General features: G+C 41.5%; 1 protein-coding gene across 1 annotated transcript in view; it reads right to left on the bottom strand.

Moving 5' to 3' along the window:
* Positions 1-21444, bottom strand: part of SERPINI1 (serpin family I member 1) — a 70724-nt gene extending 49280 nt beyond the window's left edge. Inside the window, exon 1 of the mRNA XM_045029942.1 lies at positions 21295-21444. The gene's annotated coding sequence lies outside the window, so the exon portion shown is untranslated. The remainder of the gene's footprint in view (positions 1-21294) is intronic.
* Positions 21445-21526: the final 82 nt, after the last annotated feature.

Below are 21526 nucleotides of genomic sequence, written 5' to 3'. Positions count from 1 at the left end.
ACCCCTAGAGCCCCAACCAGGGGCATTCTATGTGCTACCCAAGAGCCATAAACCTGGGAATCCTGGACGCCCCATCATCTCAGGCATTGGCACCCTAACAACAGGATTGTCTGGCTATGTGGACTCTCTTCTCAGGCCCTACACTACCAGCACTCCCAACTATCTTCAAGAGACCACTGACTTCCTGAGGAAACTACAATCCATTTGTGATCTTCCAGAAAACACCATCCTAGCCACTATGGATGTAGAAGCTCTCTACACCAACATTCCACACAAAGATGGACAACAAGCTGTCAGGAACAGTATCCCCGATAATGTCATGGCAGACTGGTGGCTGAGCTTTGTGACTTTATCCTCAACCACAACTGTTTCAGATTTGGGGACAATTTATACTTTCAAGTCAGCGACACTGCTATGGGTACCCGCATGGCCCCACAGTATGCCAACATTTTTATGGCTGACTTAGAACAACACTTCCTCAGCTCTCGTCCCCTAGCACTCCTACTCTACTTGCGCTACACTGATAGCATCTTCATCATCTGGACCCATGGGAAGGAGGCCCTTGCGGAATTCCACCAGGATTTCAACAATTTCCATCCCACCATCAACCTCAGCCTGGACCAGTCCACACAAGAGATCCACTTCCTGGACACTACAGTGCAAATAAGTGATGGTCACATAACCACCACCCTATACCAGAAACCTACTGACTGCTGTACTTACCTACATGTCTCAAGCTTTCATCCAGACCACATCACACGATCCATTGTCTACAGAAAAACCCTAAGATACAACCGCATTTGCTCCAATCCCTCAAACAGAGACAAATACCTACAGAATCTCTCTCAACCTACGTGATTGACAGAGCCAGAAGGGTACCCAGAAGTCACCTCTACAGGACAGGCCCAACAAAGAAAGTAACAGAACGCCACTAGTCATCACCTACAGCCCCCAACTAAAACATCTCCAGCACACCTTTAAGGATCTACAACCTATCTTGGAGGACCATCCCCCACTCACAGACCTTAGGAGACAGGCCAGTCCTTGCTTACAGACACCCCACAACCTGAAGTAAATACTTACCAGCAACTACACACCACACAATAGAAACAGTACCCCAGGAACCAATCCCTGTAACAAATCCCGTTGCCAACTCTATTAATTCAAGGGAAACCATCATAGGACCTAACCACCTCAGCCACACCATCACGGGCACATTCACCTGCACATCTACCAATGTGATATCTGCCAGCAATGCCCCTCTGCCATGTACATTGGCCAAACTGGACAGTCTCTACGCAAAAGAATAAATGGACACAAATCAGACGTCAAGAATTGTAACATTAAAAAACCAGTAGGAGAGCACTTCAGTCTCCCTGGACACTCAATAACAGACTTAAAAGTGGCCATTCTTCAACAAAAAAACTTCAAAAACAAACTTCAATGAGAAACTGCAGAGCTGGAATTCATTTGCAAACCTGACACCATCAAATTAGGCCTGAATAAAGATTGAGAGTGGCTGGGTCACTACAAAAAGTAATTTTCCCTCTGTTGATACTTTCACCTTCTTGTCAACTGTTGGGAATGGGCCACATCCACCCTGACTGAACTGGCCTCATTAGCACTGACCCTCCACTTGGTAAGGCAACTCCCATCTTTTCATGTGCTGTATATTTATAGCTACTTACTGTATCTTTCACTCCATGCATTTGATGAAGTGGGTTTTAACCCATGAAAGCTTATGCCCAAATAAATTTGTTAGTCTCTAAGGTGCCACAAGGACTCCTTGTTGTAGTTACTTGCCTAGCATAATGGGGCCTCCCATGCTGGATGCAGCCACTAGGCAGTAATACAGATAATATAATCCCCCCTTTTCATCGATCTTGTCACTTTTGGAGCTGTTCTGGCCAATTCATAAAGTGGTGGCTGATTTGCTCACATGCACTTTTCCTCCCACATGACCCTCTGTCACTCTTCATAGAGCAATAAACCACAGAGGAAATTGGATCCTGAAAGACAAGTCTGTCATATGCCAAAAGCAAGAATATATATAAATAACCAGGGCCCATTTTCCTTTAGTGGTAAATGCTTTTACCATTTCTTCACCACTGAAACAATAGGCCAAATATTGATTCACTTTTCTGAAGTCAAACCAGAATGGTAAATCTTGTCTGAATACATTGGCATTTGAACTAGATTATAAACAAGGCCTCTTTGTGTTCCCATATACATATCAACATTTAGGGCTAGACTACTGAGAGAGCTCAGTACCCAGGATCTTGTGAGAACAATGGGAGCTACTAAGCATTTAAAGAACTAGCTACTTATTTTGGTACCTAGGAGTCGGACACTTCAGAAATGCTTGGCCCTAATTGTGGGGGCTGAGCACATTTGAAAATCTGGCTTTTAAGTAGCATACCTATTTCTAATATTGCATACACAGTCACTACACTGGGCCAGATCTTCAGCTGGTCTACACGGATATAGTACCATTGAATTTCAAGGGAGCTATGCCAATTTACTCGAGATAAGGACATGGCCCATTTTCTTTTGTTCAACTTAATCGTTCTATAAACATGACTCCATTCAGTATTCCATGTTGAAGAAAATCTACTGAAAATCAAATATGTTCCATTGAGATTAATTCAACCTGAAGGGATAATTGGGCAAGCCGACAGGCAATGTAGGCGGAACAGTAATAAGTTTTCTTCATATGAAAAGGTATCCAGCATATCTGATCATATAAACTCGTTAACATACAACCCATGCATCCAGATACAACTATCAGTCACATATGGACTGCCTGGGGACTTCTGGTATTTGCAGAGTTAAATTCTGGAATATCTTTAGCTAACTGGAAATGCTGAAAGAGCATTTCACTAAATAAGAATTAAGTTTTTAAACATTACATTCTCTCTCATCCACCCCTGAAAAGAGTGAGAGAGAGAGAGAACGAACATGCTCCTTTTCTTTCCAGTGATGAGGGCACCTTTGGGAAAGGTTCGAGTTTCCTGACTTCTATTAGCCAGAAGCTGATATGCGAATAATCATTGTAAGGAGTCTCTTTCCCAGTAGTTTGGGGTGGAAGAAGGACTGCCCTCTCCAATATTGCAAACTTCAAGTATTCCAAATTCACGAGTCAGGTGCCCAAAAGTTATGAAATTTGGTTAAAAATAGTGAAGTAATAAATCTGCGCTTCTTTTTATTTGCCTTCTGATTTTTAAGTCTTCTGGGTTTGCATTTTCAAGCTTTTCTTTACAACCATGGGGGCTAGAAACTATTTTCTTTTTTAAAAAAAAAAAAAAAAGCTGGGATTCTAATATAGTCACCTGACTCCAAGAACTGGGGCTTTAAAAAATACAAAATATGACAAGACTTGTGAGGGAGTCATGAGAATTAGCAACAATGTTTCTGACACGGAGGTTACACCTGAAAAACTAGATCTTCCTTTCCTCTTCCTTTGTAACTGTCTGTCTAATAGATGTAGACCTTTAGGTGTCTGGAAGAATTTCCAAGCCCCACGTGAAGGTGTATGGATGGATATGGGTGTGAGCATAGAGAAAGATTATGGCTAGGATTTTCAACAGTACCTAAGGATAATTGACAGTTAAGGGGACTTGGGCTCCTAAATTACTCAGCTGCTTCTGAAAAAATTTAATCCTTAAAAGGATAAGCTAAGGAAAGATACCGTATGCAGAAAGGAGACAAAATATACGGAAGGAGGAAGGGAACACAGTGTAATATTGGTGGGGGAGAGGGGGAGAAATAGGCCCCAAAAAGGACTTAAAAGAGATACAGCATAAGACTATTGTAGGAAAGAGAGGGGAGGCCGGAAGTGAAGGAATGTAAGCCTATAGCAAGTACGGTTGGTCAGTATTTTATTTGATGAGTTTTAGAGATGTTTCAGATAATTTGACAAATATTATGATGCAATCACTGGCGGAATAGCTGCTGGGCCAATGGGACCAATGCCCACTGGCCAATTGGGGGCCCCTGGAAAAATGGGTGCCCCCACACCCTGACCTGCTCCGCCCAGTGTTCCTGCTGAGGAGCAGGATCGGGGTGCGGGAGCTTGCCCCACTCCGCCCACCCACGCTCCGCTCGGGGCATGAGGGCTTGCCCCTGCATCCCAACCCCGCTCCCCGGCAGCGGCACCAGGGGGGCACCACTTGCTGTGGTCCAGGGGCCCCACAAAATCCTAATCCGCCCCTGGATGCAATGATAGACAAGGTCTCTAGCTGGCTGGATGTTAGTTATCATATAGTGGTAAAAATAAAGTAAAAAAAAAAAAAAGTATTTTTTTTTCTGCTATTTGATCAGCCTTAATAGTAAATTACTTTCAAAATAAATTAAGTAAAAAGTTGACTGATCTATCATGTTACATTTAAGTTTACTACAAAAAGCTGGTTTTATTGTTTTAGGGCCAGGTACCAATAACTTTATCTATATCAAGTAGAAAGATGTCCCACTTAAATTAATAAGACCATCTATGTATTAAGGCATTCAGTACAAGTAAGCGTACCAGAAACTGATGCACCTGTATGGGGAACCATGCAGAGATTTTCCATCCTGACCCCTGGGCTTAATCTTCACATTAGTAGCAGTCAAATTTGCCAAGCCCAGATACCATCTATTAATTATTTATTTGGCAATATGATGGATGAGAATCCTCTCAACAATGTAGACCTTTTCTCTGTCAGTCATTTTAGGAACTCACTGTTTCACACGTTTAATCTGGTTGGGGTAGTTACCACAGTATGGACATTTTACTAAACTCTTGAGCTTCCATCATTCCAAATTTATTCACACATACTAGTATGTAGGGTTGCTTTAAAACAACAACAAAAACAAGTAATACATCATAAACAAAAAATAAAAAACACCCTGATACACATAACCCTAAAGTCCATACAGATTTATTTTCACCAGACTTTCTGTGCTGGTCTGGAGGAGTTCATTATGTTCAGATTTAACTTTTTTTTTTGCTTTCAGACATCTGGATACCTATAATTACTTCAAAAGTGCATGTCACTGTATAATTTGAGTGTTGGTTACATTCATGTGTTAACACGTACTCATTTACACAATCAATTTTTCAGAAATTCAAGTGGAAAGTCAGTCATGGTATCCCAATGAGCCACTTCGCTCCCTTTCCTTCCTTGCCATTCAGCTGATAACTGGTTGTGTTTTTAATGTTTCTCCCTTCTAGAATAGATAACATGGCAGAACCACTTATTCCTGTAGGTCTTCATACCAAGCCTATTAAAGTCAATAGAAAGGCTCCTACTGACTTCAGTTGGCCTTGGAACTGGCTACCCAAGCGCACACATAAACAGGCATGCAAAAGTGAATGCTTGTTTTTGAAGATTTTGCCATATACACACAAGAATTTCTCACGTGCTACTGAAATAAAACTATCTTTGAGAGTGAACTTGGCAGTCATTTTATACCACCACACTACACACGTTTTTTGTTGGGGTTTTTTATGAATAACTTCTCCACTTGAAAATGCAAGGGAAATTTAGATATAGAAGTAAATACTGACAGAGCATAACATCCAAGACATGGGGATTAAAATGACCTCATATCTACTTGAGTACCATGGGGTCTTTAATGACAACTAACAGGTCCTTGGGTTTACAGTTCACCCAAAATAAAGAACGCTGCCACCACACCACAAAAGCAGCACTGTGCCTTTATTCTAGGATACTGATTCAATACCAATTCAGAAGCAAGACTCCCGCCATAATTCCCTGAGGGTTGTTTTGAGAGCTCCCATCCAAATACTAACCCAGCCTTACTTTGCTTATTTTAGGACAGTTGAGGAGGTCACAACCCATGGTGGAATGGCTGCAGATTAAGTAGACCCTAGTAGTTTAAAACCCACTGACAATGGTGAAAATCCTTCACAAAAAAGGCCAATGTTACTATGTCATTTTTCCAGCCAGGTGACTACCATGGAGATTATAACCTGATTTATGAAGCCCTTCAAATGTTATGTGGTAAACTATACTGCCTCACGGTGTATGCCCTTCAGAAAAATATAACTGTTTGATATGCGAGTTCAGCAGATTCTCAAAAATGTGTAGCCTATATCATTAAGTAATCACATACCGTATTTTCCGGCGTATAGGGCGACGGGGCATATAAGACGACCCCCTAATTTTACAGTTACAATATAGGTTTTGGCCTATACTCGCCCTATAAGACGACCCCCCCTTCCGAGGGGGGGAGCCCAGAGCCTTTTAAATCCCAGCCGCGGCCGGGAATCAGAAGGCTCCGGGCTGCCCGCCGCAGCGGGCAGCCTAGAGCCTTTTAAATCCCAGCCGCGGCCGGGAATCAGAAGGCTCCGGGCTGCCCGCCGCGGCGGGCAGCACAGAGTCTTTTAAATCCCAGCCGCGGCCGGGAATCAGAAGGCTCCGGGCTGCCCGCCGCGGCGGGCAGCACAGAGTCTTTTAAATCCCAGCCGCGGCCGGGAATCAGAAGGCTCCGGGCTGCCCGCTGCGGCGGGGAGCTCAGAGCCTTTTAAAGCCCAGCCGCCCGCTGTTATACCCGGCGTATAAGACGACTTCCGATTTTGGGGGGTTGTTTTTTAATATAGAAAGTCGTCTTATACGCCGGAATATACGGTACTATATTAGAACAAAACATAAAAAAGGCTAAATACCGTATCAGTTTAATTTTTACACAGTGAGTATCACTGCTTATTACCATACTATGTTAAAGCTATCCGTTTTCCAAATACAATATTTAATATTAATCATATGCAAATTAACCTTTGCCTTTTAATAAACTTATTCATGATTACTAATTTTATTTCTAACCAGAGCTAACGAAGTGCATCATCATCCATTATATGTACCAAGAGGAAGAGCTTAAATTAACTTGAAATACATAGTGTCACAGAACATGTATTTATTCCCTCCAACACCTATTTCTTTTATTCAAAGGAAGAGTCAGGAGAAGTTTAAATAAAATTGATCCCTTTCAGGTGTTTAACCTCAAGCAAATCTGGTTCACAGGTTACAGCCCAATGCTACCCAATACATAAAGCATTCTAAAATAAATAAATTAATTATAAAATGCACCAGCAAGAGAAATAAATGATTTCCCTGAACATTTTCATAGCTTGCAAGAAGACATCAATTACTGTAGCTGGTCTTGCAAGTTAATGATTCACAGTGATGGATTATTCATACATGCCAGCCAGCTGAACATTATACTTTGACTCTAGGGGGGAAAAGTGCAACAGGTCTTAATTATGCTTTGTGCAAGCTCAGAGACAGTCAAACTTCAATAATAAAAAGTGTTTCAACCTGGACAAAATTTAAAAAATAGGATTAATAATTTAAGAGTAAAAAGTCTTCATTGGTCTCCATAATCCCACATAAGTGAAACATCCTCTTACAACAAGAGCACATTGCCTCAAGTCATCTCCCTAAAACAGTCCTAAATTGCTATTTTAGAAATATACATTTTGTTGGCAGGTTTCAGAGTGGTAGCCGTGTTAGTCTGTATCAGCAAAAACAACAAGGAGTACTTGTGGCACCTTAGAGACTAACAAATTTATTTGGGTATAAGCTTTCATGGGCTAAAACCCATTTCATCACACCTACTCTACTCAAGCGTGAAAAACTGATTTAACTTTCATGTGAGCGTGCCTGTCTTATGTTGTTTCTATAACTTCACAAAAAACGTAAATGATGGAACAATTTCTTGCTTCCAGAGCACATCAAGCTAATTTGCATAGAGTTATTTCAATTCCACTCAACACCATGAATTTCTGTATGGGCGAAACAACCAACCAACATTTCAGTCTCCTGAGCTTATTTTCTAAATAAAAATAAAAAGAACAGTTTCTTTCCTTCTGGAGTTCTGATGTTCTCCTATAGCATCTCCATTCCCTGCTACATTTACAGGTGTCGTGAAAGATATTTACTTTGTGTATCATTTTGATCAGAATTGTGGCAAGTGTTGTTTGTACTGACACAAATCTAGGCTGTTCAGTAATAGCTACTTCATTTTGGGTACAACAATGTTATTTCAAGCCATTACACTCAAAGTTCCTAAAAGTTTTACAAAACTAATTGATTACAGTTTATGAGAGAACCTAATATGAATAGCATTTCTAGTAGACTCCCACTGGGAATCATATTACCCTGCTCCAGGAGAGTGAAAAAAAAAAGTCACCACATTTGATGAGTATTGTGGCCATTTAATAAATTATGATTTAGGAGTTTTATCCTCACAACACCCTTATGAGGTAAGTAAATATTCTCCTCATTTTATAGGTGGGGAAACTCAGGAACAGAGTAGATTACATGACTTTCCCAAAGTCACAAAGAAAGTGTGTAGCTAAGCTAGGAACTGAACTCAAGTCTTCTGGGTCCCAGTTCAGGGCCCTAGCATCTGACTATTCTTCCTTGTGCTCATAGGCAGAGCTGGCTCCAGCTTTTTTGCCTCCCCAAGCAGCGAAGAAAAAAAAAAATCCGCGATGGGCGACACTTCGGCAGCTGCTGTACCGCGCTGCTTCATTTTTCGGTGGCAATTCGGCGGCCAGTCCTTCCCTCCGAGAGGGACCCATGCCGAATTCCCGCCAAAGACCTGGACGTGCCGCCCTCTTCCATGGGCTGCCCCAAGCACCCGCTTGCTGTGCTGGTACCTGGAGCCGGCCCTGCTCCTAGGATGCAATCCTGGAACCTGAAATGATCCCAGAAACCAAGATGCCTAGTTACTTGCTTGCTTTCCCCCTGCCACACATAAGTACCAAACACTGAAGCCACTCTTTGGGCCCTCACCTCTTGTTGAAGTTATTATATTCATAACTACCCCAAAGTCTCCTGCTGTCTTTGTTTTCTTGAATAAGGTACCAGCTACGGTTCAATTTATTTTCTTATTAATTTTCACTAGGTGCATCACCATATGTTTCCTAACACTGGAAATCTACGTGCTAGCTTTCTGTAAAGGGCAAGTCTACGCTTGAAACGCTGCAGCGGTGTAGTTAATCCACTGGCGGTGTAGTTAGTCCACTTCCACGAGAGGCGGTGGCTATGTCGACAGGAGAAGCTCTCCTGTTGACGCAGCACTGCCTACACCGAGGGTTAGGGTGGCAACCCTAAGCAACACACTTATATCGAGGCAAGTTTATAGTGTAGACTTAGCCTAATTTCCTGCAGAATAGTTTGCTAGTAGACCCTCCTGTCTCAGGGCCTATCCTCGCAGGCTGATCAACAGTGGGTAACATTACAACCAAGACCAAACTATGCTATGAGAAAAGGGTCTGCCATGTAATATGACCCCCCCCTCACCCTCCATCCCCAACATGTGCAAACAGTCCCTTGGTGTCATCTAGGAGACAAACAACTAAGAGTAGGATTAAATAGTCAATTTTCTACATGGCAGAAGGTAAAAGTGGGGTGCCTCAAAGTTCGTAGTAGGTCCGGTGTTGTTATGCACACAAACATATATATTAATATATTTATTAATTATGGAATGAGGAGAGGTGAGTAGGCAAGTAGCAAAATTAGCAGATGACACAAAGCTATCCAAGTTATTTGGGACCACAAAGGATTCTAAGGAACTTCAGAAAGACCTAAACATGCTAAATGAATGTATAACATGGTGCTCAATGAAGTTCTATGTTGATAAATGCAAAAATATTAGGTTGCATAAAGAATGGGGTAGAGAATATTATAAAAGTCCTTCTATAGAATAGGATAGTGCAGCCCCACTGGGAATATTGTGAGCTGTGATGGTTACCCCATCTTGAAAAGATATTCCAGAACTAAGGGAACTCAGAATGACCAAGGACATGGAAAAACTCATATATGAAGAGTCATTAAAAAAACTGAGATCATTCACCTTAGAAAAGAGATGAATAAGAAGGGATGAGATACAAATTATATAAAATAATCAATAATCTAGAGAAGGTAGATCTTCCTGCCTTTTAACACTCAAAAAAAGGAGACATTAATTTAAATTGAAAGGTGCCAAATTCAAAACTGATAACGTTTTTTCTTCTAGTCAGACTGTGGAACTAATGGCCACAGTAAGTCATTGAGGACAAGAACTTAGATTGACATTACAACCACTCTAGTAGGACAATTCCTATGTTCCTACTTGCAGATTTGGATCTGATGTTGCTCGTTCCTTCTTCTAAATAATTGAAGCTACATTACAGCACTGAGACCTGCTGTGCCTCACTCATTACCTTTCTCTGAGGAGTGCTTCCATGACTTTTGGAGCCTTAAATTCTATATTCAGGTCAGTGACAGAGTTCCAATGACTGGGTGAAATCCTGGCCGCATTGCATGCAATAGATTTTGTGTTACTGAAGTCAATAGCACCAGGATTTTATTGGGCTCTGGGGTGGGGCCAGAAATGAGAGGTTCAGGGTGCAGGAGAGGGCTCTGGGCTGGGGAGTGCAGGCTCTGGGGTGGAGCCGGGGATGAGAGGTTCGGAGTGTGGGAGGAGGCTCCAGGCTGGGCTAGGGTGCAGCGGGGGGTGGGCTCTGGGCTTGCGGCCAGAAATTAGCGGTTCAGGGTGAAGGAGGGTTCTCCGGGCTTGGGGCTGAAGGGTTCGGCGTGTGGGAAAGGGTGTTGACTCTGGGAGGGGGCATGAGGCATGGACGCCAGGCGGCGCTTACCTCAGGCGGCTTCTGGAAGTGGCTGGCATGTCCCTCTGACTCCTAGGCAGAGGGGCAGCCTGGGGGTTCTGCACGCTGCCCCCATCCACAGGTGCTACCCACTCAGCTCCCATTGGCCGCGGTTCCCAGCCAATGGGAGCTGTGGAGTTGGCACTTGGGGTGGTGCCTGTGCCGCGGACAGGGGCAGCGCGCAGAGCCCTCCTGCCCACCCTTGCGCCGAGGAGCTGGAGGGATGTGGTGGCCGCTTCTGGGAGCTGCGCTGACCCAGCCACTGGAGCCAACTGGACTTTTAACGGTTCGGTCCGCTGTGTTGTGCTGACTGGAGCCATCAAGGTCTGTTTGCAACTGGGTGTTCTGGTCAAAAACTGGACGCCTGGCAACCCTACAGTAGCACAGGTTCCAATACCTTCTCTTTGCTAAGGCAGAACTTGTATTTATGTGAACTGTACTGTATTGAACAGGAGCTATCTGCACCTGTTCTACATTTAAACCTCAGCCTCCTTCACAGGGAAAAAGAAAATACTACATCTGATATGTTTTACAATTCTTTTACCCCAGTCACAACCCCTTTGCCACAGGATTCCATCTAACACACTAGACTTCCACATACCCATCACTAAAGCCAAAGACCGCTCTCATATCCCATCTCACTCCTCCAATCCCCATACCAAAAAGACTCCCCCCACCCCATGTCACATTACTGAAAACCTACAGAACTCAGCACTGAGATGAGGCATACGGGATCCCTGCATCTCTTTCCTTTGATCTCACACCTCCATGGAGCGCAAGCCCTCCTTCTCCACGGACCCTAGACGTGATATCACGATCTCAACTCTGCCAAGTAGCTCTAACTGATCTCTGCACCATTCAGTATAGCTACACCTAACATAGCCGAAGTGCATGAAGATAATTACCATTGGTTATTGCCAGCTCCAGAAAGGTAGAGTTAAGGTTGCATTAGTATGTACTTTGACTCTGAATTTCCTTGTTTTCTGAAGTTTGAGTTTCACTGAACTCACTATCTAGAAGGAAACAAGACACCACCAGGCAACCTTAACTGTGTTAACCAAGTTTTCTGTCAGTGACTATTACACTATTCATGGCTTTGAAAGCCAATATAAGCTAGTTACACAATTAGAGCTGTGTGAACAACTGATTGTTTTTTGGGGTGTGTGTGGGGGGTTTCTTGGGGGCAGGCAGCCAAGGCCAGCAAACAAACAAACAAATCACTCTGGGTTAAACAAAAATGTTAAATTCAACCTAAAATGAAATGATTAGTTCTGAGCTTTATTGACCTTTTATTTTTATACATTTATATAAAAAATAAGTAAATTTTGAAACAGACATTTTGAATCACAATAGTTAAATGTTTTGTTTTGACTTTTTGAAACAAACGTTTTGACTTAAAAAACGATTTGTTGAGTTCAACATGAATTTGCAAAATATTTCGGTCAACCCAAATCTCCTTTTATTTTGGGCAAAAAGAGAAAGTTGTGTGTACAAAATTTCATCCAGCTCTAGCTACAATCTGCTTTTAAAAAGGCACATCTCCCTGTAGTTTATTTCCCTTTATTGTATTTCTGTTTATTGTTTTTAAGATCTCCTTAGTTGCCTCTTACTCCCATTGATTTTTTTCTCTATGTCCACTTGGCAAACTTTGATGTTTTCCTCCCTCTTACCTTTTGAATGAATCAGAAAGTAAGAAGACAATAAACTAGCATATGTACAGTAAAGTGAACTTGGATTTTTCTATATCATCTATCACAGGACTTCTCAGGCAGACAGCAAAGAATATCTTGGTTTTATATGTAACTCATCATTTTGGTAGACTACTACGAATCTTTCATTTAGAACAGTGTGATCTCATGCTGAAGATCTGCTATTATAGTAAGTTGATCAGCCTGCCTTGGGTTTTGATTGATTAATATTTATAAATAGTAGAGGGAATTGGAGAGGATGCTTTTATCTGGAAGACTGAATATGTCTGAGGAAAAGAAAAAAATATTAACTGCTTCAGTGATCTTAAATTGCTACGTGAAGTACACAACAACAATTAAATGCTCCAATAACTGCTTTAATGTGGACAGAGGGGGAAAAAGTACTCTAGAATAGATTTATTGAGCCAATAAAAAATATATAAGTTGTAGTTAGATATATAAAAATATGACCAAAGTCCTCACTGGATAAACTGAGGTAGGAAGCATCACCATAAAATCTTCAGACATGGAAACAGATGTTGTTGGAAGATGCAATTTTTGCTGTTGTGTTGAGAAATGTGGCAGATGTGCAGACACCTTTGGTAACTGTGAGACAGCAAGCAATTAATACAGGGCATCTTTAGACTTAAAGGAGGCCATGTTCAATGAAGAAATAGTAAACAAAGAACTGGTGCAAAGGCGAAGGGCCAAATTCTGCCTTTCTTACATGGAGTAGTACCTCACTCCTAGCTTCCAATGGTACTACAATGGAACTGGGTTCTACATCACATGAGTATAAGTGCCAGGATTTGACCATCATGGGCAAATGTGGGGAGCAAGTTAATTACTGCTAAGGCAGCTTAAATTATCTTGCATTGATGAATACAATACAATAAAGGGAAATAAACTACAGGGAGATACGCTCTTTAAAAGCAGATTGTAGCTAGAGCTCAATTTTAATAAAAGCAAAGTAATGCACATTGGAAAAAATAATCCCGACTATACATATAAAATGATGAGGTCTAAATTAGCTGTTACCACTCAAGAAAGATCTTGGGAGTCATTGTGGCTAGTTCTCTGAAAACATTCATTCAATGTGAAGCAGCAGTCAAAAAAGCTAACAGAATGTTGGGAATCATTAAGAAAGGGATAGATAAGAAGACCGAAAATATCATATTGCGTCTATATAAATCCACGATATACCCACATCTTGAATACTGTGTGCAAATGTGGTTGCCCCATCTCAAAAAAAGATATACTGGAATTGGAAAAGATTCAGAAAAGAGCAACAAAAATGATTAGGGGTATGGATCCGCTTCCGTATGGGGAGAGATTAATAAGACTGGGACTTTTCAGCTTGGAAAAGAGACGATTAAGGGGGGGATATGATAGAGGTCTATAAAATCATGCCTGGTGTGGAGAAAGTAAATAAGGCAGTGTTATTTACTCCTTCTCATAATACAAGAACTAGAGGTCACCAAATAAAGTTAATAGGAAGCAAGTGTAAAAACAAACAAAAGGAAGTATTTCTTCACATAATGCAGAGTCAGTCAGTGGAACTCTTTGCCAGGGGATGTTGTGAAGGCCAAGACTGTAACAGGGTTAAAAAAAGAACTAGATAAGTTAATGGAGGAAGGTCCATTAACTATCCTGGCTACTAGCCAGGATGGGCAGGAATGGCGTCCATAGCCTCTGTTGGCCAGAAGCTGGGAATGGGCGACAGGTGATGTATCACTTGATTACCTGCTCTGTTCATTCCCTCTGGGGCACCTGGCATTGGCCCTCTGGTCTGTCCCAGTATGGCTGCTCTTATGTTGCTACGAAGTGCTGGTGCACAAGCCAATGCACCATAATGAAGAATTCAGTCCCCTTTCTCAGGGTTACTGAAGCAAAACAACTCTAAGTCCATTTAATGGCAAGTCAGTGGGAGTTTAAGTTCCCCCCCCCCCCATCAGATATGGCAACACGAAAGTTGTGTACATGGATTAAATCCATGGAAGGAAAGGGGATAATGTGGAAGGGCTAAGGAAACTAAAGTCTCTCTCAAGCGTTCTTGTCAAGGTTAAATCCAGTAAGGGAGAATTCACACTTTTAGATCTAAGGAACTCTATTTCACATATGGGACTGCGTTGTAAGAGTATTTGCAGTCCAGTCTGGTTAAGTGCCAAGATCTTCCTGAAAGGAACTGAGTGCCCTTTGCCTTTATTAAGTATGAAGGGTTGAGAGATGTCAGCAACTCACAGGGAATTCTTAGCACTTTATAGTATTAGGTTCTTGTTCAGTGAATGCCCAGCATAACTATTAAATTAAAATGAACAACTGCACAAGTTAAGTACAGCACCACAACAGATCTGTATTTCTCTCTCCCCCCATGTTAGTTTTAGTTAGCATTTTAGTATTTGCATAAACTAACTAAAATATGGCTATATTGTTTAACTTTCTTCTAGCCTGAATTCTAATCAACAACATAGGAGACCATTCCTTTGGAGAGAATTTGTCTTAAAAACGGAAAATATTTCTTATAAAAAGCTAGCTTTTTAAAATAATGTGCTAGTAGGTCAATAACCTTTTGACAAAAAAAAATATTTATTGTATTTAATGCATTAGCTTCCCAAGAGTCACAGATACAAAATGGAAAAAAAAAAAAAGTCCTCCTCCACCCCTTTGAAAGAGAATCTGTCTGACTGCTTTGCAATCTTGCAACAATTGATACAGATCAAGAGCATCAAAATGGAAATCATAAATTCAGTTTTCATTATATTAATATAGCTATATTCTGCAGCTATCTTCATTTATTCATATAAATTTATGATATAAAGATCTATGGACACGTGACATGACACTTGAAATTTTAATTACTTCACAAAGGTGGTCATCATACATACTTGCATAAGTCTGACAGTGAAGATATTAAGAATCATTCCAAGAGCGTTTTCAAAACAAACAGAGTATATGGTTATTGTAGAGCCCTGTGATGACAGGAATGGCCACTCTGCCAATTACCATGACTGCGTACTTTTCAACACTGAATGACCAGACAATTTTTGGCACAAGCGGCTCTGCTTTGATTTTGTCTGGGATGAAATGAGTGACAGGATGTGGAGTACAATATAAATGTGTGAGTGAGAGAGAGAGACACACAATCAGTCCAATCCACCAAAAGCAGAATCACACTTTTGTTTTTGAAGCACTGCAATGTAGTGTAGATTTATTGATTAGAGCACTGCTGAATAAAGTCATTGGAGTACAAGTTGTATGGGCTGTCTTATTATCTGGATTTATGGCTGATATATCTTCACCGTACCAGGGCTGCCTTTAGGAACTGCGGGGCCCGATTCTAATACCCGTCGGTGATCCGGGTCTTCGGCGGCACTTCGGCAGCGGGGGGGGGGCTTCCCTTGCTCTGGGTCTTTCGTGAACCCACCCCCCACCCCTGAAATGCCGCCGAAGACCCAGACCGCTGCCGGGTGAGTAAAAAAAATTTAAAAATTAAAAAGGCACCTAAGGCGCGGGGCCCTCTTAGGCGTGGGGCCCAATTCCAGGGAATCAGGGAAATCAGCCTAAAGCTGGCCCTGCCCCCTACCTCCCCCCAAAAAACACAACAAAAATGTTATCTGACTCAGGAACCATAACATAAATTTCCTACAGGTATTGTAATTCAACCCACTTGCATTGCTGAATATCAGTGGTCCCCAACCTTTTCATCTGGCAGGCGCCAGACAAAGGACCGTGGCAGCGGTCAAGTATCCGCCAAAATTCAGCGGCATTTCGGCGGCGACACCTCTCGATGTAAATCATTCTCAGGGATGAAATCAGATCAATTTAATCTAGATTTTTAACTTGTATTATCAGTAAAGGAAAGGCTTGTTTGTGTAATTGTTGAGCCATAATAAAGCTAAGGGTAACAGTTTCCACATCAGGATCAATCAGAAGTGGCTAAATAGAATATTGGCAAGCTACCTCCAACCCACAAAATATAATTCAGCTTTGGCTAAAAATAAGCACATTTAGGTAATTTTCAATAAAGCTATTAAGGACGTGTAAATTAAGGCTTATAGTAAGTGCCTTCACAATAACAACATCACTAGCAAAATGCTATAATGAGTGGCCATAGGTTTAGTTGTACCTGAGAAATGCAGTAAGAGGGCCCAACCCTGAAAAGCAATGGTCTCCAACAGAAAGTGAAGAGGCTCAACACCTCAAAGGAGGTGCTAGACAGCCACTTTCATGCAAGAGCTGACATCAGAGTCAGAATTCCTGCAGCTAAGAGGTTGCTCTAGGAAAGTAATACTCTCACTATGTAGTATTTTGACTATAGTCAAATATAGCCAATAAGGGACACGGGATCTATGGAGAGTAAATGGGGCTGGAAGAATACCACTTGTGCATTAGCAGGTATTCCCCATATATGGACAGTGAACAATTTACTCACATATATTAAAATGGACCACAGGATGAAACAGGCTTAACCTCAAGATATAACATGTACATAAAGGATGGATGGCCTACCTCTGCCAGATTTTCTGTGTCACCTTAGACAAGTCACTTACCTGCCCTGTGTAGTACTGTAGATAGTATATACCTTCCTACCTACCTACGTGTAGGAGACACTCAAAAATTGCAAAGAACTTTGAAACACACCCCCAGATTAGAATTCAGAACTAGCATAGCCATAAGCGTATATAAATGGGAATGCATGAAACAATTAGCCAAAATTTTATGACTAAAACATCTGCTCTAAACACTGTTCCCACTGGGGAGGAAAACATTCCCTCCTTTATTATGGCTCAACAATTACACAAACAAGCCTTTCCTTTACTGATAATTCAAGTTAAAAATTTAGATGAAATTGATCTGATTTCATCCCTGAGAATGATTTACATAAACATATTTAAAAAGCCTGGATATCCATCTTTTCTTTAAATTGATAATGCACACTCAAAGATATCCCTTGGATGATCAAAGACTCAGTTTTGAACATCAGGTTAGAATTAAGTTCAAAAGTACAAGGTAGGATATGAAACATACCATAAACTCAATGCCTTATCCATTAAACCATTGTTTATATAAAAAAATTGGGGTTTCCCGTCCTTCTCCCACAGTTACATAAAACATTCCAAGACCGTGCTCTTGATATACTTAGCTACTTACTAGTGATAAAGTGCAGATCTTAAATAGCCAAACCTTAAATATCTAGATTAACCAGAAAAGATACTGTCAACATTAATAACTCTAATTTTCCTCTCGTTTGTCAGTGTACCTCCACTGACTTCAAGGGAAATATTTCTGATTTAATTCAGAGTGATAGGAAAATCAGTTTTTAAGTAATCTCCTCAGTCCCACCACCCTTACTTTACATGTAGATTTGTGACTTTACCCAAATCTTCATGTATATGTTTTTGGTGAGATTTTTTTTAAAGCAATATTTTTACTGCATCTTGAGATTGTTTTGTAAGCCTGATTTTCTTCACATCATTTTTATTTTAGCCAATGTCATTAGATTAAAACAGTAAAAAAATTATTGTTTTAACATTAATGATACTTGCTGAACTCTCACTTGCAGTTTACTGAGCTTTTTAACTTTTCATCATAACTAAAATAAGCTTCAGAGGTAGCTGGTAGGAATATTTTCTACACTGGCAAGGTGAGGTAAAGACACCATATTTTGTCGGTTCTCACTGTCTCCATATTCCCCCCATGGAGCGAGGAAAATCACACGTAGAACCCTGCGTGGATACAAAATTTGTATCTGTGTCTGATTCGCAATCCACGGATGTAAAGCTGACTGATATCTGCAGATTTGCGGGGCTCTAGATATACAATTTTGATCTGCATCCATGCACAATCCGCAAAAATGTTCCGCAGACATAAAGCAGATATTCGCAGATTTGCAGGGCTTTAATCATATGGTTGCCACTCACTCACTTGAGGCCAATCTGAATGTAGCTCATTCAACCATTTATCTATAATTTTATTCCCTCCCCCCATGTTGGAAAGAACATAGTGGAAATAGCTGTGCCTTAAGCAAAACCACTTTGCACTGATACATGTCGGACTATCTATGACCTATACCAGGGGTTCTCAATAAACACTGCATCATGACTCTCCCCCCCCCCCTGCACCCCAGGAAGGTAGACTGAAGACTGAGCCCACCTGAACCCCACCATCCCGGGTGGAGAGGCTTGCACTATTGTTCCAGGCGGGGGGGGGGGGCGCTAAAGCCGAAGCCCAAGGGCTTCAGCCACAGGCAGGGGGCCTGTAACCTGAGCTCTGCCGCCCAGGGCTGAAGCTCTTTGGCTTTGGCCCTGGATGGTGGGGCTCAGGCTTCAGCATTGGCCCCAGGCAAGTCTAAACCAGCCCTGGTGACCCAATTAAAACTGTCCTGACCCACAGTTTGAGAACCGCTGACCTATATTATAAAAGTGACCTAAAGATATCATAAGACTTGCTTTATAACAGGGCAATCATCTATAGTTGCTTTTAAAAAGCCCCAAACTCCCCCTCCACAAAACCACAACAGACAGCATTTTTGAAAAACCAGGAAGGGGTAAGAGAATGGAAAACGTATTAATCTCTGACTATAGACTGTCATCTTGGAAAGTCAAATCTGTGGTTAAATAATTTGCGGGAAGAGAACCAGATATTTAACAGAATATTCTGTTCTATGAATTTTTAAACAAGAGTGTGCATTACTACACAGCTTCATTTAAAAAACATACTTAGTTTAATTTTCTCAGGCATGCACGTGCGCGCAAGAGAGTGTCTGTGTATCTCACAGCCCCACCCACCCCTTGATTTGTTTTATGGACTTTTCAAAGCACAAAAAAATCTTTCCTATGGAGAATGAAACTACTGGTTGGGATTTACAGAAATAAGTCCTTCAGTTATTAAAACTGAAGTCTTTGGGATGCCAAACAAAGTTAAAAGCTATTAATGATATTAATATTTTTGTACACTACACATATTCTAGATGTACCCCACCAATAGTGAGGGATATGCATTACTTGGTGTTCGATGGATTGCACAAAGACAGATTAAAAATAATACAAAGCAGGGTAGAACGAGGGGAATATTGTATTTTTTTTAATGGAGCATAACATTCAGATCTCATCCTGGGTATTCTGGCTTTCTTTATGCATTAAGCTATCGGGACCTAACAGGTGATGGATGGTTCCATGTTGTGTTGCTGTCCCAAATATTTGTGATCTCTGTTCCCACACTGCAAAGCTAGACGCCTCAAAAGGTATGCACAGCTCTCCACAGACAGTCCCTTTTTGTTATCAAAAGTTATAACCAATGGTTGATAGGTTTAATCGTCATTTATCTATTCATTCAGGTGTTGGCACTCTTCCTACACATCTGTTATATGAAGTGTTTACCTCTTTATCATGCTATACAGTATTCTTAAAAACTCTCTTTACATGAGCTAACAAGTTTAAAAGACCTGAATTTAAATTTTTAAAGCCAATTTAAAAAAAAACATATTTCTTGATTGTCACATGCTATTTAAAGTTCTACAGCATTCCTGTAACAGTTGCTCTTAGCAACTAACATGTTACCATTGTTTAAACAGGGAAATGGATGGACTTAAAACAGTGATATTAGTATGATATTTACAGAACTGTTCATTTAAAGATCTCAAAGTGCTTTACATCATTATTTTATTATAGTATCTTCATTTTTATTCATAATAAGAGGGGTTAGAAATAAAACTTAGTTTTTGCATAATTTTTTAAACCTTGGGATAATTATTGTATTAGTAGGCTGGTAAATGTACACTGCGAGAGGTTGCTGTTCATTTTACTGAGCTGTCAAGATGTGCGTGATACTCTGAACAAGGGAGATTTCAAATATGGTGTGTTGCATGTTTTAGTGAGCCACACAAGGCAAAAATCTTATGTTGTAAGGAGAAAGGCACTTTAAAATATATTCAAATTGAAAAAAAGTTTTTCTCCAAATAGGAGACACTTACGAATACACACACACAGACACATATATACAATATACACACATATATATACACACACATATGCTCTAAAATAGCCACCCGTTTTAAATACATTACTTCTACACTCATTCTGAAGTGACTTGAAACTGAAACACTTCTAATTAAAATGTTTTGAATTATTTTTCAGTTTTAAGAACTCCTTAAATCTTCAGAGTGTGTTAGCTTTGCTGTAGAAAATAATATTGAGAACTCTGAACTGCATCAACAAACACCAGATGTTGGTCCCAGTTTACAGTGAGTCATTGACAAAGTCAGCAAAGAGTCCTGTGGCACCTTATAGACTAACAGACGTATTGGAGCATGAGCTTTCGTGGGTGAATACCCACTTCGTTGGATGAGCTCATGCTCCAAAACGTCTGTTAGTCTATAAGGTGCCACAGGACTCTTTGCTGCTCTTACAGATCCAGACTAACACAGCTACCCCCCGATAACTGACAAAGTCGTAAGGCAAGTACAACAAAAGCCAGGACTCAGATTTACAAATCTACAACGGATGTGGAAATAGCCTCTGTCAAAACCACCACTGGGGCATGAAGAGAAACAACATTTTAATGAAATAGAAGATTTTAAAAAACCACACACACCATGCAAAGGGGGTGGGCTGGGATGGGGACAAACATACCCCTGGAGTAGGTTACACCCACACCCAGATCCAGGAATTTATTTCACGGGGCTTGGGGTCCGCACGCTGTGGGAAACTGCGGGAGGTTTCTAAATAACTGAAAAGTGAGCTGGGAGTGAACGACTCGCACACACGCTGCCGTCTATCTACGTTCAGCAATAACCAGAGGGAGACTTTCGAACAGATCCCAAACAAGGGATGCGAAGTCAATTGACACGCAAAGCTCGAACGTGCATTACACGGGGGGGCAGCTACCAAGTGATTTCTTAGGGCGGGGAGCCCCCCACGCGCACCCACCCGGGCTGCCCGCCCAGCGAAGTACCTGATGGCGCGCTCCTGCAGCAGACGCCCCCCGCCCCGGCTCCGCTAGACTGGGGTGACTCCCCGCGCTGGAGCAGCCGCTCGTACAGAGACCGCCTCAGGAATTGTTTCTGTGGCGTCCGCCGACGCCTGCATACTCACCCGCCTGCCCCGCCCCTTTCGGGGCCCCGCCCCCTCCCCCGGAGCGGCACTCCGATTGGGCTAGCTCTCCTCCCGCTCCTCCTCCAACTCCT

Source organism: Mauremys mutica, chromosome 9, assembly GCF_020497125.1.
Source record: "Mauremys mutica isolate MM-2020 ecotype Southern chromosome 9, ASM2049712v1, whole genome shotgun sequence".
Taxonomy (NCBI): domain Eukaryota; kingdom Metazoa; phylum Chordata; order Testudines; family Geoemydidae; genus Mauremys; species Mauremys mutica.
This window is presented reverse-complemented; position numbering and strand designations above follow the sequence as displayed.